At 43.7% G+C, this 19,389-nt stretch overlaps 1 long non-coding RNA gene and 1 pseudogene across 1 annotated transcript; both read right to left on the bottom strand.

Moving 5' to 3' along the window:
• Nucleotides 1-19,157, bottom strand: part of LOC146975284 (uncharacterized) — a 143,214-nt pseudogene extending 124,057 nt beyond the window's left edge.
• On the bottom strand, nucleotides 4,361-5,295 carry LOC146975285 (uncharacterized). Its single transcript, XR_015037427.1, has 3 exons — nucleotides 5,148-5,295; nucleotides 4,914-5,070; nucleotides 4,361-4,815 (listed from the first exon to the last, which is right to left on the bottom strand). It is a non-coding gene; the product is annotated as an uncharacterized LOC146975285 (long non-coding RNA).
• Nucleotides 19,158-19,389: the final 232 nt, after the last annotated feature.

Genomic DNA, 19,389 nt, shown 5'->3' with positions numbered 1-19,389 from the left:
ATTTGGCACTATTTGGCACAGTTTGGCACCAGAGTGTGCCAAATAGGTTATTTTCCACTTCCAAAGGAAACTGGCTCAAATATACAACTTATGTCCATTACAGGAGTCTATTGCCATTTACTGGAGCTTTTGGATATGAAATTTACCTTGTGGCCCATCAACTACTACCATTGTGCACAGTATATGGACCCTGAGTCTGGCAAATAAAGATAATGACGATGATGATGATGATGAATAAAAAAAATAAAAAACTCAACTGTATCAATTTGTCAACAAATGGAGTAATTTTATTATGAACATGTAATAAGTAAAACTTGTAAAAGTAGTTTTGACTATGAAACTATGAAAACTTGACTGTAACTATATGAAAACTATAAAACTGTGACTTTGAAACTATGAAACCTTGACTGTAACTATGAAACTGACTATGAAACTATGACTATAAAACTTTAATGAATCTTGTAAGTGTAAACTATGTACAAATATAAATATATAAAATATCACTAGTCAAAAACAAATATATAAAAGAATATCACTAATCATAATAAATAAAGAATAAGAATATATAAAAGAATCTCACTAATAATAAATCATAAGAATACATAAAAGAATATCACTTATAATAAATAATAAGAATATATAAAAGAATATCAATAATCATAATAAATTAAGAATAAGAATAAAACAATTCACTGTGTAATGTATAATAAAAACATAATCAAGGGGAAAGTGAAAGAAAGCACACAAAAAAAACAAAATAAAAAACAATAAGGTATGCACTAGTTGAGTGCTGTGATTCAAAGTTCGCTACATCCTCAGATGGTACTCTTTGTAGCAGTTCCGGCTTGAGGTGAAACACAGAGCAACATTGCACTTGCTGCAGTACACTGGTGTCTTCGCCTTTCTCCCCTGCTCCTTGCACACAACACAGACCCTCCGCTGGTCAGTGGCAGTTTGTCCAAAATACATTGGCATACAGGTATTGCTGAGAGTGGGCTGGGGGGCAGCAGCAGCAACTGCAGCTTGGGCCTCATGGACCATCTCCTTCATGAGGACCTCCCTGAATCTTTTGTGGCTCATGGGAGTCTCTCCTTTCCCGATGGCCAAGTGCTTGAAGAGGATGTAGGAGTTGACAACAGCAATACCTACAAAATGGTAGAAGAACGTCTTGTACCATCTCATTGTCTTCCCTCGAACGGAGTAATATTGAATCAGGGCATCTGACAGATCCACCCCTCCCATGTACTTGTTGTAATCCCTGACCGCATCAGGAACAGGAATGTTTTTATTGTGCCACTGTCCATCCTCCTCTACTCTCCTGCGTGTGGAGTCTCCACTGTATGCCTTGTGGAAACTGCTGCACACTGTCACCTCCTTTGTGTCCTTCCACTTGCAAAGAGCAGGTTGTCCTTCCGCAGCCACCTCATATCTCCCCTCTCAGCCTTCTTTGTTAAATCATTACGTTTTGTTTTGGGAAAGTCAATGCGGGTTTGGCGGATGGTTCCACAAGCTGCTGTACAATTCGTGGCAAGATGTTGAAAAAGTGCTGTACTGGAATAAAAATTGTCAACATACAGGTGGTAACCTTTTCCCAGGCCAGCAGTGCAAAGTTCATTAGGTCCATGACTGATGTGAAACTGAGACCCTCCCCCTGAACATCGGCAGTTTTTCCTTGGTAAACAAAGAAATTCCATGTATATCCAGAACAGGAATCAGCCAACACAAACAGTTTATATCCAAACTTGGTTAGCTTGTCTCTCATGAACTGCCTGAAGCCGATTCTAGCTTTACTTGCCACCATTCGCTCGTCAATACTTATTTCCCTGCATGGCTGGAAGAGCGAGTTGCAAGCAGTGACAATCTGGCTGTAGAGGGGTTTGATCTTGAAAAGCCGGTCATACTCAGGTGTTCCCTTCTTTTTCTGGTTCTCTTCATCATCTTTGATGTTACACAGATGAAGGGACCAAAAAATGGCTTCAAATGTATCTCTGGTCATGCAGCTCCGTGGAAAGGTGAAGTTATAGGGCCACTCTCTTCTCCACATGTCTGCCCTTGAATGCACATGGACCATCCCATAATAAAGTATTATGGCCAAAAATATGAAAAAGTTCTCAACTGAGAGGGGAGACCATTTGAAGCTATGACAGGGCTTTTAGTTAGGGCTGGTTCAGGTAGCTCTGAACCATTTTATAGATACGCTGCTATAGGCTTAGACTGCTGGGGACACATCTGGTTACACAGAGCCCTCTCCTCTCCTCTCCTTTCCTCTCCCCTCCTCTCCTCTCCCCTCCTCTCCTCTCCTCTCCTCTCCTCTCCTCTCCTTTCCTCCCCTCTCCTCTCCTTTCCTCCCCTCCCCTCTCCCCTCCTCTCCTCTCCCCTCCTCTCCTCTCATTTCCTCCCCTCTCCTTTCCTCCCCTCTCCTCTCCTTTCCTCCCCTCCCCTCTCCTCTCCTCTCCTCTCCTCAGTATATTTTTGAACTGTCATTTTCTGCTGTACTTTGTAGTTTGGCCTTGGTGTCTCTCTCTCTCTCTGTGTTTCCTCAGATCCACCGGAGCTCCATCTCTCTGCACCAGCCGCCGCCTGCATCGCCCCCCCCTCCCTCCCCTTCCCCTGCTGTTAGACCAGCCTCCCCTTCCTTCCCATGGACCAGTCTGCCACCCAGCCCTCCCATCGAGCTGGCCAGCTCTCCCTGCCCCCCCCCCCCCCCCCCCCCCCCCTCACCAGAGGCTGCCTTCATCAACTCCTGCTAACATTTCCATATTTCGCACATTCTGTGACAAACTGTAAACTGTTTTCTTGTCTGTAACAACATCTCTGTCCCGTCTGTCCGTCCTGGGTGAGGGATCCCTCCTCTGTTGCTCACCCTGAGCTTTCTCCCATTTTTCCCTGTTAAAAGGGTTTCTATGGAGTTTTTCCTCATTCGATGTGAGGGTCTAAGGACAGAGGATGTTGTTACGATGCCATGTAAAGCCCTTTGAGACAAACTGGTGGTAAAAACGGGCTACACAAATAAAATTGCCTTGCCTTGCCTTGCCTTGAAGCGCATACCTGAGGCTTTTCTTCTGGCTGCATTGTCATTCGTGTTATTGACAATGGTGTGAATGGTGCTGTAGCTGAAGAAAAGCTTGAACAAACTCAGTGGTGACCATGCCAGTGGCCGTTTCTCAATACCAAGAATGCAAAGAACGGACTTGTGTTCTTGAGGAGAATGTTCTGGCTAGTCGTTCTCCGAAGAATGAACTCCGGAGATCACAAGAATACAGAATGCTCGTTTTCAGTTTTGAGACGATGCGTTCTTGTGGTGCCACAGGCAGCCTGCACTGATTAAACAGCTGATCAAACAGCTGGGCGTTAACATCCAAAACAAGTGCTCTCTCTCTCTCTCTCTCTCGTGTGTATGTGACATGTAAATAAATAAATAAATAAACCTATCTCGTGTGTATGTGACATGTAAATAAATAAATATACTCGTAGCCTAAATAAAGCAGCAACAACAACCCTCCTTTGTTAAGTGCTTCTGAAGCTCACGAGCCATGAATCTGCCTACGTGACGAGACAACAGCGGGAAAAACAAACCCCGCGAAAAGGCTGTTGTGTGTAGAGGATCGCCATTGTGGGTTTGCGTTCGTAGATTGTGAGTAGTAGTAGTAGTTTAGTGTTACCAGAGACGTTCGGTATTACCACCGTCATGTACCAGCAAGTGTTGCTCGCTGTCGCGGTCGGTATTCTTTACCGGGAGGCAGAGGAGGAAGCTGCCGAGCTGAGGGGGCGTCTTCAGCGGAGGAGAGCCAGGATGAGGAGGAGGAGTCTGGAGAGACGTCGCGCTATCCTAGCCTTTGCTGGATTTGTAAGTTATCTTTTCTTCACGATCACTTGGTTTTTCATTCATATTAAAGTTAACAAAACAACTATGGTACGGTTTAGAAATATTAACACCGGTGTATTATAAATATTAATGTATGAAACAAGATTAACAAGGTCCGTCCCAAACTGTGTAGTAATAGTAACGGTAGACCCGCCCCTTTCATTCATAAATTTCCTACTACTCATTCATACAATTTGACATCTGATACCTAGCACCACCTACTGGTGAAATCGTGGGGGGACCCAACAATTACAGGTGAAATAGAGGAGCATATTACGTTGTACAATTTATTTATTTCTGATATATCTGATACAAGTCTGATAAGTCTTGTGTAATAAATCAAGTGAAGCTCATTTGTATAGAACACAAAACATAAATTAAGTTTAATGAGAACTGAGCAAAGAACTATAAATACATTTTCAAGCAAGTCATAAATAAATAAATAAATAAATAAATACATTCAAATATTATTTCATTGTTTTACTAATTAAATTTTTTTTTTATTTCATTACAGGATCATTCTCCTCGAAGGTATGCCCAGGTGAACAACACTGTGCCCATCCTCTGCACCTTCTTCTCCGAGGAGGCTGACCTGAAACCAGCCTTCAGGCTGTCAAGGGAGACCATCCATCTGTTGGTCCAGATGTTGCCCCGGCTAAAGCCACATGGCTGGAGCCATGAAATAGAGGTGGCCGTCTGTCTCTACTGGCTGGCATGTGGCACGTCCTACCGGGTCACGGCAGACATATTTGCCATACCAAGAGCCACAGTTGCCAGGGTCGTCCACACATCAGTTGAGGCCATGATGGGCATCATTCACAGGGCTATCCATTTCCCCAAGCCTGAGGAGATGGAGGAGGTGGGAGCAGGTTTCGCTCGGCTGGCCGGGCATGAGGCTTTCCATCATGCCGTTGGAGCCATCGATGGATGCCACGTCCGTCTTGTGCCACCTGCGGAGCAGAAGAAGAGCTACATTAACCGAAAGCTGTTCCCATCTGTGGTTCTTCAGGGTGTGTGTGACAGCAACGGTGCATTTCTTGACATTTACATCGGCAACACGGGGTCAGTGCACGATGCCCTTGTCCTCCGGAGGTCTCCTATGTACAAGGAGTCCCTCTATCCACCGGCTGGCTTCTACCTCCTGGGAGACGGGGGGTACCCTTGCCTGCAGCATCCGGTGGCCCTCATCACTCCCTACCGTCAACCTATAGCAGGTAAGAGAATACATTATTTATTACAGTTGTTACTTTGAATTTGAATTCCTGGATGTATTCTACATTACCTGTATTTTAATCAACAGGCCAAGTTGAGGCCCGTTTCAATAGGCATCACGCCAAGGCCCGAAACATCATTGAGCGGACCTTCGGGTTGCTCAAAACCCGCTGGAGAGCCATCTTCCTCCGGGCTTTGGAGATCCGGGCTCTGTTCGCCCCCAAGGTTGTCGCAGCATGCTGCATACTGCACAACCTCTGCCTGTTAGCAGAGGCAGAGGAGGATGACGGGGAGGATGAGGAAGCTGGGGGAAACGCTGCGGAAGACCAGGAGCTGTCGGGAGCCAATCTCAGAGGCCGACTTGCTGCCCAGGTGTCTGCCCCTCAAGAGCTCCCGGCTTGTCTGAGGGAGCACGATTATTAAGGAAAAACCCCAAATTATAATCAGTTCAGTAGTTGTAATGTTAATGTTAATTGTAAATATTGTTTTGTTGATTTAAAATGATTGTATAAATAGTGTATCAATGATTGTGTTAGTTTATCTTAATTAAAAATGATTATGTATATAGTTTATCTTGATTAAAAATATAGTTTATCTTAATTAAAAATTATTGTGTATATATATTTCATCTTAATTAAAAATGATTTTATAGTTTATCTCAATTAAAAATGATTATATTATGTATATAGTTAAACATATAACACCTGTAAGTAAAGTCAACCTCCCATCAGATTTCAGTTTCAGAAGCATTCTTTGTTGTGACCACGTTACAAGCCTTGGTGCCTCGAAGTCTAAACACCTAACCTGCATATTACCACTTCATTCAGCCTGTGCATATTCTCATTTGTCCAGGTCATAGTTATCTCAAAGAAATTTAAATCGAAAGGCAACTGGACTTGGTTATTTGTCTAGGAAGACACTTCATTCACAACTGATAAAATACTGTACAGGCTGACACTCAATATTCACAATATTTAATTCACACAAAACAATAAAACATCAATTCAGAACTACATTTAAAAAATAACTATAACTACTTATACTATCTATATACACTATTCACATCTTATCCACAAGTCTCTCAAAAAGAGACAGAAACTTCTCAGCCCTCTGAGCTGCTGCCCTCTCCCTCTCCTCTTCCCTCGCCTCTGCCCTCTTCTCCCTGTCTTCCTCTTTCTCTGCCTGCTCTGTAAGGAAGTCCAGCAGCTGCCCACTGGCCCTGGCCCTCTTGGGAGCTGGTGGTGTTTCCCTTTCTCTGGGGGGGGCAGAGGACGGGGGGGTGACAACGCCACCTGTAGTGGGGGTCAAATTAGCCGCAACTACCAGGGGCGGACTAATGGAGTGCTGCCCCCGGAGTGCGGCATCCATCTGACCATACCATGGCCAGGTGGCAGCTGTCACCCCTCCCGCCTCCCTTTCCCTGTTGGTGGGTCCCTAAGCTCCTAAAAGATAACAATTCACTGAATGAATGTTGCCATGTCCAACTTATTTACTGAAAAGCGGATAGAATGGTGGTACCTTGTATTTTTCTTTCATGTTGTTCCATTTTTTCTGTGCCTGTTTTGGGGTGACAGGCACACCACTGTCTCGCACAAAGACTCTGGATAAAGCACACACATCCACACAAAGAAGGGCAAGTTAGACATATTACTACACATTGAGAACACATGTTAACAAAGACATTACAGTGACTAACACACAAGCTGACAGAGACTACTGAATGTGATGTAGTTAGGATGATTGCACTTACATGCATGCAAGGAAGAGAATAGTGATATTATATAGTAAATGTCTGTGTAAATTCTCATTAGTCCAGGTCAAAGTCATCTCTAGGCAATTGAATCAAGTCAACTGGACTTAGTTTTGTCTTTGAAGACGTTTCCACCCTTATCCAAGTGGCTTCATCAATAGTTATATTGATAATATATAGTTAATATTGTTAGTACATCTAGTATATCACTTAGGTTGATAACTGCACCTGTACTATTGCCCTTCACTTGTACTTTGTGGCACTTTAAGTCATTTTTGTTCACCATGCAGGTTACAATTCACACAACTTATTTGATTCGTAGTATTATAACATTTAGTTTAGCGTTATACTAGATTTTTCATTTGTTTATTTAGGTTCCATCAAACCATTTTAAGAGGCTGTAAAATCTGGCACAAACAAGCACACTCTCACTGCTCCGCATATAAAAACACATAAGAAGCTTACTCACTCCCATCCAGTCTTGGAGGAGTTCCTCCGGCCGGTGAAGAGGGCTTCATTTGCGGCTCTCCAAGTGATGAGAGCCGCGGTCTCGTCAGTTGTCCCTTGATTGAAGTCAAAACAATACAAAATCAACCAAAATACAGGTCGTTAAACATTTGGTTAGGCTAAGTAACTTATACCGGTAATCTCTTGAACTAACGTTAGTTCACATTTATATTTACTCGGATATTAATTTAACGGAATGGCAGCTGTACGAATATTAATTTAAAATACTCTTACAGTTGTGGGTTGCCGTCTCGTCCTGTTAGATTTAGGAGGCTTGACAACCGACTTAGTTTTATCAAACTTTACTGTACGTCTGTACAACAGCCATAACCAGAGTAGCTTCATGAACACCTCTATTACTTCCGCATCACGTATCACGTAGCAGATCTCGCGTAGCTACGGGTACCTCTAAGGTTCAAGTCTATTACATTACATCCCTTTTTTAATGCATTTTTTAAGTTAACATGAATGAGAGTCTGTTCTTTTGTTGACTTAACCTGTGTAAACATGTCTTATTAAATATGAACACTTTACCAACATGAAATGTGACTAAACATTTTACTCTATGCAAATGTTTCAAACTGTACTGACATTTAGCTTGCAATTATACAACCATGTACTTCAACATCTCTGAAACCATACCAAATATAACAATAAACATTCACTAACTTGTGCATATACTTAATCTACTCTCTGTATCTAACAGGTAGTCTCACTTGTCTACCGGATCTGGTTCGACATGAGAGTGTTTCAGATTCATTCCGTGTCTCTGTATTTTCTGCAACCACAGTGTGTTCATCTGAACCTGTGTGTTTTGCATGTCCTTCATTTGTGTCACAGGGTTTCATCCCTGAGTCTGTGTTCAGGTTGAGGTCTTGTGCATCTGTGACATGAAAGGTTTTCTCATCAGTTTTCCGCAGATACTTTCTGTTTCTTCTGTACCGTCTCCCATCAGGTGTACAAACTACAAAAGATCGCGGTTGGTCATGTTTGTGCAAGACTACTGCTGGTTGCCAGGTCCCTCCTTTCTGCACCCTGACATTTTCTCCTGCCTGCAGGTCAGACAGTGTCTTGGTTTGTCTGTCAAAATATAGTTTTTGTTTCACCTGCTTCTCTTTCAGCTGACTGCGTACTTGGACAGCACTTTCTGGAGTAAGGAGTGATGCTGAAGTTGGCAGTTTCCCTTTTAGCCGCCGTCCCATTAGTAGCTGGGCTGGTGATAATCCTACTCCCTCCAGCGGTGTGTTGCGATACTCCAGTAGTGAAATGTAGGGGTCACCATTAACTTCTGATTTTTTCAGCAGATTCTTAATTGTCTGTACTGTCCTTTCGGCTTGGCCGTTTGACTGAGCATGACCAGGACTGGACGTGGTGTGTGTGAATTCCCACTGTTCTGCAAAGTCCTTGAACTCAGCACTGGCATACTGAGGACCATTATCCGAGATGACAACATCAGGAATGCCATGCCTGGCAAACACTGATTTCAGTGCGACGATAACACTACCACTGGTGGTGTCTCTCAACTTTGATATTTCCGGGAACTTAGAGAAATAATCCACACAGAGCAGATACTCAGATCCTTTGAAGTGAAAGAGATCAGTCCCTACTTTCTCCCACGGTCTGTCTGGTACAGGGTGAGAGAGTAGCGGCTCTCTTGGGTTGCTGTTGCGGTTCTCATTACAAGTGGGACACTGTGACACCATCTCTTCAATGTGTGTATACATTAGCGGCCAATACAACACATCCCTGGCTCTCTCTTTGCACTTAACAATTCCTAAGTGTGATTCATGGATTTTGTTAAGCATTTCTTGTCTCAGCTGATGTGGAACGATGAGCTTTGCTCCTTTGAACATCAGCCCAGATGTGTGTGTGATTTCATCTCTAAATGTCCAATAGGGCTGCATTTCTTTTGGTACCGCACTTCTTTCATTCGGCCAACCTCTTAATGTAATGTCTTTAAGTAACTTCATTTCAGGGTCGTTTGTTGTTGCCGCCCTGAACTTGTGCAGTTTTTCCTCTGACATGGGTAAATGATGTGTGATCATATTTACCTCTAGGTCTTTCTCCAGCAGCTCTTCATTCTGCTCCTTGAGGAATGCTCGACTCAACGCATCTGCAATATGCAATTCCTTGCCCGGTCTGTAGGTGACTTTAAGGCTGTATCTTTGCAGCCTAAGCAGCATCCTCTGAAGCCTCATAGGAGCTTGGTGCAAGGGTTTCTTGAAAATACTCTCCAGCGGCTTGTGGTCACTCTCAACCTGAATGTCTTTTCCATACACATACTGGTGGAATTTCTCACACCCATAGACAATAGCAAGTAGTTCTTTTTCTATTTGCGCATACCTGCGCTGACAGTCAGTGAGAGCCCTCGACCCGTAAGCTACTGGCTGTCCATCCTGCAATATGACTGCACCGATGCCTTCTGAGCTTGCATCTACTGACAGCGTCAGTGGTTTGTTAACATCATAAAACTTTAAGGTTGGAGCGTTGGTGACCAGCTGTTTAAGTTTCTCAAAACTCCTCTTTTGTGTTTCCTCCCAGTGCCACTCCGTGTCTCCTTCAAGCAGCTTTCTTAAAGGTGCACTGATGTCTGACAAATTTGGGATGAACTTTGCGAGGTACTGAATCATCCCCATGAACCTCAGAAGTTCCTGCTTATTCTGTGGGTCTGGGAGCTGTGTCACTGCTCTCACTTTTTCCTCATCCGGTTTCAGTCCAGTGGTGGTGAGTGTGTGTCCGATGTATTTAATTTCTTTTGTCCTGATAAAGCTCTGCCACAGTGTCGCCCCAGACAAGCAAGTCATCAATGATGTTCACGACCCCATCTAGCCCTTCAATCATCTGCGCAATAGCTCTCTGAAACACCTCTGGCGCCGAAGAGATCCCAAACGGTAAACGCAGGAATCTGTATCTTCCGACAGGGGTATTAAATGTGCAGAGTTTCGAGCTTTCATCATCAAGTTTTATCTGCCAAAAACCCTGATTGGCGTCTAGTACTGAGAAGTACTTAGCGTTCGGCATACGGGAAACAACTTCTTCCACTGTAAGCAATGGATAATGCTCCCGTTTGATTGCTTGGTTTAAGTCTTTTGGGTCCATGCAGATACGAATTTTCTTGGGTGTGACCACTGTTACCATACTGTTAACCCACTCTGTCGGTTCCGTCTGCCTGGTTATTACTCCCAATTTCTCCATACGCTGTAGTTCTTCAATTACTCTGTCTCTGAGTGCTACAGGAATCCTTCTGGGAGCGTGCACAACAGGTGTAACAGTGTGATCAATCTGTATATGATGCTGACCAGGTAAGCAACCTAGTCCGGTGAAAAGATCCTCATAGTCCTTAAGGATGTCATTTTCTTTTCCAACATCATGCATCCTCTTCACTAAGCCAAGTTTCACACATGTGGCTCCTCCCAGTATAGCCGGAACATCTTCTTGTGTGATTTCAAACTCAATCTTGTGCTTTTGGCCTTTGTATTGACACGTTATTGCTCTTTTGCCCAGTGGTGCTATCTTCTGGCCAAAGAAGGCAACAAGTTTAGTATTACTAACACTGAGCTTTCCTCTGACATCCAGCGCATTTAAGGTTTTAACTGACATTGCATTGCAGTCTGCACCTGTATCCAGTTTAAAAGTCACAATTTTCTTGTTAATTGTCAGTCTTTCAGTCCATTTTTCTTCCTCTGTTTGTGCAGACTTCATCACTTTCACGTGTTTCTCATGCTCCTGTCTGACTGTGCCAATAAACATGTCATGTTCTTCCTCACTTTGCTCTATTGCATGTACATTCTTTCTCTGTTGGTGCTGTCGACTCTGTGATCTGCACATCTTGGCAAAGTGATTTTTCCTGTTGCATGTTTTACATGTTTGGCCAATAGCTGGACATTTTTTTGTTCCATGCTTGTAACCACATCTGCTGCAACTTGACTCATTTTGTTCTGTGTTTGCTTTCATTTTATCTTTTTGTCTGACAGTCCGTACTCTGTTCATTTCTATTTCTTCTGTGAGTGCTTTGACTTGACTGGTCGTTATTTCACTTGCACGACATATATCAATGGCTTTTTCTAGGGTCAGATCTGCTTCTCTTAACAGTCTCCCTCTCACTTGGTCGTCAATAATACCACAAACAATTCTGTCACGTACCAGGGAGTCGTGCAACTGTCCAAATTCACAGTCCTTGGCCTTATTTTTCAAATCCGTTACATACGAATCAATGGACTCTGACTGTTTCTGGGCTCGTGTGAAGAACATGTGCCGTATGTAAGGTAAGTTTTTTCTTGGCTCACAATAGTCCTGAAACTTTTTCTTCAGCACGTCAATTTTGTCTTTCTCACCGTCCGCGAAGACAAACGTATTGCACACTTTAATTGCCTCTTCTCCCGCGACGTGAAGAAACGTTGCACACTGCACCTTCTCGGATTTCTCCGCGATGCCGCTGGCAGTACAGAAGAGCTCAAAACGCTGACTCCAGTTCCTCCAATTTTCGGCAAGATTGCCTTGCAAACACAAACTCGTTGGTGGTTGAAACTGCGCCATACCGTCACTCTTCTTCCGCCTTCACTTCTGACACCATGTTAGATTTAGGAGGCTTGACAACCGACTTAGTTTTATCAAACTTAACTGTACGTCTGTACAACAGCCATAACCAGAGTAGCTTCATGAACACCTCTATTACTTCCGCATCACGTATCACGTAGCAGATCTCGCGTAGCTACGGGTACCTCTAAGGTTCAAGTCTATTACATTACAGTCCGCCATTGTCTTCTCGTTTTCTGTAACAGAGTGAAAACAATACGGGTCTGTGAGCAGTAGACGAGCCGCTTAGAGAGCAACTACCCCCGCATACGCTGCCTGCCTGCCGCCCCCGTTCATGGAGCTTCTCAACTCCGAAAATAGTCGAGCAAAAGTTCGATTTGCCATAAATCTTCGTGCTCATGCTGATATTTGAAATCTAAACAGTTGATTTATCACATCAAAATTAACTTTATTGATTAAATAGCATACGAAAACTGTAAAAGAAAGACCGCTTACCACTTCGCTGTTGACGTCTTCCCGCTGCTGGTTTGACTGCCGAAAGGCATGCTGGGATATCTGAGCTGACAAGTTAGCACAAGTCAGCTACCGATGCATCCTCGGTAAAATGGGCGTGGCGAGAACACTTCCGGGAATTTTGACCGTTCTCTGCGAAATGCGAACTTGTGTATTGGGACAGTACTTGGGCTGCGACTGATGACGTGTCAGTAGAACACAAGAACACAAGAACGTATATTGAGAAAGGGCCACTGTCTTGTCAATTCTGGGCCCTGGTGGATGCTTTGGCTCAAATTTTGGCAGCAGTGGTTCCACATCTGGCTCTTCTGGATTACACCACCGTTCTTCGTCATCCCCACCATCCCCACATCCAGAGGTAGCCTGCTTTGGCCGTTTACTGACAGGCCCACATCGTCTCTGCTGAGCCTTCTTTGACTGTGATGGAGCTGGGGCAGGGGAGCGTGACCTTGCACTGGAAGAGGCAAAACTGGAGCGCCTCGTCTTCCTCGCTGGTGGCACGAAGTCCTCATCTTCATCATCCTCATCCTCACTAGAAAGAGGAGACATAGCCTCAGGTAAAGGTAAAGGTAAAGGTACTTTATTTGTCACATATACAGCTAGTACAGTGAAATTCTTTCTCTGCATTTAACCCATCCCTGAGGAGCAGTGGGCAGCCACAGTGCAGCGCCCGGGGACCAACTCCAGATTATGAGCCAGTGCCTTTGGGCTGGGGGGCTGCAGTGCTGTTGGTGCCAGATGGTCCTGGGGTCTCATCCACTCCAAATAAGTCAAAAATAATGAAAGAAAAGTTCTTTATGAAGATAATTTTACAGACAGTGTTATACATGTCATGTTACAAGTCAGAGTAGCAAAGAAAACATTTTCATTTGAAATGTGAAAGCTATTGTTCAAATAGACAAGGTTTGCTTATTAAGGGGGATATGTGGTGTTTCCTCCTGAACGCTAGAGGCGCTGTGAATAGAGTAGACAGAGCAGGAGTAGAGAAGAGAAGAAGATAAGTTACTGCCTGAAGCTACATGCAATGCTACCTGTGAATGCTACCTACGACGTCCTCCCGGTTTATTGTTTTGTATTAATAAAATTGAGTAAAGTAAAGTCACGTCTGCTTCTCCTTACGATACCACATCTATAAAGTCGAGCAGTGAGGATGCTGTGTATGCAATATAGGCTACCATGGTGTCTGTTTTGATCGGAGAACTGTACAGATTGACTCAAAATGACCACGAAAGGGTAATGAAACAATATTAGTCACTTTTGGTGACACTTGCTTTGTTATTTGATGGAATATTGAGACATAAACACAGAATTTCACATTTTGACGATAAAATGCAAACTTTTGCAGCGCCATTGCTACGGGGCTGACATTAGCAGGTCTGGTCGGACTATGTTTTGCTTGGTATCAACAGAAAGATTAACTTCTCTAGTTTAATTATGACACCTAACATGACTGAGTCGAGCGAGCGGATATAATGTACTGCTGCATTTAATTTTGACTATCCCTTATATTCACGCAGCTGTTATTTTGAATTAAATGTTTAAATTATTGCCAAACAAACTGTGTTTGAGAAAAATACACTTGGACTGTTGTTTTGGTAGCGTTGAAGCCTCGTCTTTTGAAAACATAAAAAAAAAAAAAAACACCACAGTGTGTTATTAACTTTTTATAGGCAGTAATCATTGTAGCGCTCCGGCGGGCCCAACAGGATATTCACACACACACACACACACACACACACACACACAGATCAAAGACATACACATCACTACAAATTGTGCTTCAACACTGACACTAGTTATGGAGAAACTGAGTGACAATGATGCACATGTGGTCATCAGGTCAGATATTTAGAAAAACCATTACCATTCCATTTAAATGTGCGGATGGGCCAAACATGAATCCATGCCCTCTGAAATCTGCCCCATTAACCTGATGTGCAAATTAGACCTTTGTCTGGTCTCAACCCCAGATGTAGCAAAACAAACTATCTGATGTTCTCACACTCCTTTGTTCACCACACCCCAAACCTGCAGTATGCATGTCAATAGAAATTGCAACAGCCTCTTCCAAGCTTGTTACAGAAGATAGAAGAAAGAGTTTTAACAATTCTATGACACCTGAGGACCTGCATTGTCCCTCCTGTGTCACCAGGACCTGATGAGACATATGAGGAAGGTTGGTTGGGAGAGAGAGTTGATAAACTATTGTGAACACATATCTACCAGACACAACACAGATGTGCTTTATCATTCTCTCTCACACCAATTCAATTTGACATGTACATCATGGACCACTCAGTCCCACACATCACACTTGAAAAACACCCATAAGATGATCAGGAAGATTGAGGCCCATTCAAGATTTTTGTACAGGGCTACACATAGATACGGTACGAACAGCTGTAACATCGGCTCTGCAGCCGGTTCAGCTGCAGCTCCACAGCTGTCAGAGGAGCCTCTGCTGTCCCTCTCTCTTCAGCTTGGTGTTTGGCTGCACTTTGTATAACAACAGTTCAACATTGTAAGATGTAGCTGCTAATGCTACTCAGCTATAGCACCGTGTGTTTTATAGCGGCAGAAAAAAATAAAAACAACTACATCGATCAGCCTCCGGACACAAGCTGAGTCACAGACACTCAATAAATACTCAATAAATTCCTTGATAAAGGAAAATATTGTGCTGCACTGTTTGTAGACCTATCAAAAGCCTTTGATCCTGTCAACCACCCCTTGCTCCTTCGGAGATGAAGTGAGGTGGGCTTTGATTCTGACTCCTGTAAATGGGTCCAAGATTATCTGGCACAGAGAGAGCAATGTTGTTCTAGGAAACAGCCATTCTACATATTTAACTCTATCAAAGGGAGTCCCACAAGGCTCAATACTGGGTCCTGTCTTGTTTACGATATACATAAACAACATTACGTCCAACATAACTAATTGTAACAACTGCACATTTAGCCATTCAAACCCTTCAACAAGCATTCGATCAATTGCAGTATACCTTGTCCAATCTGAAACTAGTTCTCAATTCAAAGAAGACCAAATACATGCTATTCTCTAAAGTTCAAGACGTTAATGACCCTGGGTTATCTATCACCACTCTCACAGGACAGAGTATTGAAAGAGTTTCTGAATATAAATATCTGGGTATCTGGTTAGATCAAAAATTCACTTTCAAATAGAACATTGACACTCTGTCAAACAAGTGAAGACAAAAAATCGGCTTCCTTTACAGACACAGAACCATTACGGTGATGTCATTTATAAGAATGCCTCTGCCTCCACACTTGCTACCCTGAACCCCATTTAGCATTCTGCTATTAGATTCATTACTGGTAACAGCTATTTGACTCATCATTGTGTTTTATATGAGAAGGTGGGCTGTGCCCCTCTAGCTTTAAGACGAGACAGGCATTGGCTCTTATTCATAATAAAGCCTTAATTGGAAAAATGCCATCATATAGGCTATTACTTCCCTGCTAAGTCAGTCTCATACTCCAAAATTCCACGGACAAACACCTCATTTGGTAGAACAGCTTTTAGCTTCTCTGCAGCATCCACCTGAAATCATTTACAACTAACACTGAAACTACAGACACTTGTGTCTCTGGGTCAGTTTAAAACTATGATAACAAACTCCTCTAAATAAATGTTTTAATTGATGAAACTGTCTTCTGTGTTCTTTCCTTCTTTAAATTATGATGTGTGTTAATGTTGTCTTACTTGTGTTAATTGTGTAAATATTGTATCTGACTTGTACTCTCGACATCATCAAAAATGAGAGCTTGCTCTCAATGATTCTCGAGATTAAATAAAGGTGGGGAGAAAAACATAATAGGGCGTTTGAGCCAAGTTTGTCTGCTCCGGTGGGTGCACCGCCACCTATATATTTATAAACAACTCATCCTAAGCCTTTAATCAATGATCAGTTTTAAGAGTTTATAAAGAAAAAAAGTAAAAATTCTCTGATTTCAGCTTCTTAAATGTGAATATTTCTGGTTTCTTTGTTCATTTATGACAATAAACTGAGTCTCTCTTTGGTTTGTGGACAGAACGAGACATTTGAGGACGTCATTTGGTGGTTTGAGAAACACTGATTGATATTTTTCAACATTTTCTAACATTTTATTGACCAAACAACTAATCGATTAATCATTTACATATCAACAGATTAAATATAAAATATAGATAAAATAATTGTTAGTTGCTCAGGTGTAGGACTGGACCGTCCCGTCCTCTAGCTGTTGGTTGTTGGACTGGCTGAAGCCCTTCCCACACTGCCCACACAGGTATGGTTTTTCTCTGGTGTGGACGAGTTGGTGCTCTTTAAAGGTAATTGGACAAGCGAACGCCTTCCCACAGTGCTCGCAGCTGTATGGCTACTCTTTGGTGTGGATGCGCTGGTGGACCGTTAACTGTCCGGAGGTAGTGAACGCCTTCCCACACTGCTCACAGCTGTACGGCCTCTCTCCGGTGTGGACGCGCCGGTGGATCTTTAACTGTCCGGATTGAATGAACGCCTTCCCACACTGCTCACAGCTGTACGGCCTCTCTCTGGTGTGGACACGCAGGTGGACTGTTAAATATCCAGAGGTAGCAAACGCCTTCCCGCACTGTTCGCAGCTGTACGGCCTCTCTCCGGTGTGGATGCGCCGGTGGACCGTTAACTCTTTGGAGGTAGCAAACGCCTTCCCACACTGCTCACAGCTGTACGGCCTCTCTCCGGTGTGGATGCGCCGGTGGACCGTTAACTCTTTGGAGGTAGCAAACGCCTTCCCACACTGCTCACAGCTGTACGGCCTCTCTCCGGTGTGGACGCGCCGGTGGACTACTAACCCACTGGAGTTAGCAAACGCCTTCCCACACTGCTCACAACTGTACGGTCGCTCTCCGGTGTGGACGCGCCGGTGGACTGCTAACCCACTGGAGGTAGTGAACGCCTTCCCACACTGCTCACAGCTGTACGGTTTCTCTCCGGTGTGGATCCGCTGGTGGGTTTTCAGGGCATACGGCCTTCTGAAGGCGGCGCCACACCAGTCGCAGCTGTATGGCCTCTCTCCGGTTTGGATCTGTTTCTATGGCAACAGACAAGAAGAGAGAGAATCAATCAATGATGGATGGACATTTGTTTCCCTTTTTCAATGATACGAATCTTACAAGCAGAATTATTTCCAGTACAAACTATTCTTTAAAACTAAGCAAAACATGTCAGCATTTGAGTTGATATAGTAACCAGTGATGGGAATTAGGGCGTTTATAAAATAACGGCTCCAAAAGACCCCCTAGAAAAATCTCTGCTAGAAAAAGGTCATGGACTGAAACATTGTTTCTTTTATGATAAAAGTTTTTTGCAAGTGATTGGACAGTGTGTGGGAGACCCTTTTTTCCTTGTAGGATCAGACCCCTGTCACAAAAAACCACACCTGGGCGGGCTGCCGGTGGGCCATCCTACCACCGGGCTTAACAGTTTAATCTGGGGGAAACCATGGCGGGGCTTGCATTATTTCATAATAAAAAAGTCACATATATTCGCAGAAAATTGAAAAATGTTGCGTTTGCTTTGTGACGTTATCGGAAAGCTGCAAGTGATGAGGGCCACCACTCAGTCTCAACAGAAATAAGCTAAAAGGAGAGAGAGGAGGGAGGGTGGGCATTAAGCGAGGGGGATGGAGGACGAGGATGAATGATTGGCCAGTGTTTGAGGCTACGCAATTATAGTTTTCATTTTCACAGTGGACTGTCGCAGGTTAATTCACGAGTTGATGTAACTTTACAGTTGGAAAATGTAATTATTGATGTAAATTAGTAATTTCTGTACGTTGACTACAGAGCCCCGAGGCAGCGCCGCTCTTCTGTCTAATACACACGATGCCTCATTTTTCATTCAAACAATGTGGCAGCTACAGTTGTTAGACTTCATCAATGAAACCAGCATTTATCTACCTAAAAGAATTTAACCAGCCTGCGGGAAACCTCTAAAAAAAACCTGCGGGTAAGTAAATAAGCCATCGTTTTTGCCCCCAGGATGACGACGGAGGTTGGCCAGACGACCAGCTCTGCAGACGAGCCGCTGCTCACACAGGTGAAGCCTCTCTTCCCTGAAACGTCGGAGCAAACTTCTAAACAGCGTTTGGATAAACTAACCGCACATTTGGGGATCTAAACAGTTACTTTCTTGTATGGAAAAATATTTTAAAATGTAATAAAGTGATGTAACAGTGGAAATAAAGTAGGGAGATTAGGTTTCAGACTTTTTAGTGAATCACAAAATATAATGTTAGCAGCTAACAGCTGTTAGCCTCATCTCTTGACTCGCTCCCACTGAAAATAATAATAATACTAATAATAATAATAATAATAATAATGGATTACATTTATATAGCGCTTTTCTACCGTTACCCGATACCCAAAGCGTGTACAGTAACCATTATTCATTCATACCACATTCACACCGGTGGTGGTAAACTACGTGTGTAGCCACAGCTGCCCTGGGGCAGACTGACGGAAGCGTGGCTGCCATTTCGCGCCAAACGGCCCCTCCGACCACCACCATGATCATTCATACGCATGCACACGAGGCAAGTTGGGTTAGGTGTCTTGCCCAAGGACACTACGACAACAACTGGGAGAGAGCGGGAAAACAGAAATACAGACCTGTGGACCGGAACCGGGCGGACCGGGGGGCTCGTTGTCCTGGTGGACTGCGTCCTGCTCCTCCCCCGTTGTCCCAGTCTGCACAAACAAATCCGGATCCTGGTTCTCCTCCTTCATCATGTTGTAGTCCTGGTCCTGGTCCTCCTCCTTAATTCTGGTCATGTTCTGATCCAGGTCGTTAATTTCCCGGTCCAGGTTCTCCTCCTTCATCCTGGTCCTGGTCAGACGGGACCTCCTCATGGTGCTTTCCCACTAGCTCAGTACGGTACAGCACGGCTCTACTCGGTTTTATCCTCTTTTCCTCCAGCCCCTCCTACCTGGTACCTCCTACTTCTTTGGTAACGCCCCAGTC

This window comes from Trachurus japonicus, chromosome 13, assembly GCF_045865225.1.
Source record: "Trachurus japonicus isolate A0001 chromosome 13, Traja_1.0".
NCBI lineage: Eukaryota > Metazoa > Chordata > Actinopteri > Carangiformes > Carangidae > Trachurus > Trachurus japonicus.
The sequence above is the reverse complement of the archived record's forward strand: the minus strand, read 5'-3'. Positions and strand labels throughout refer to the sequence as shown.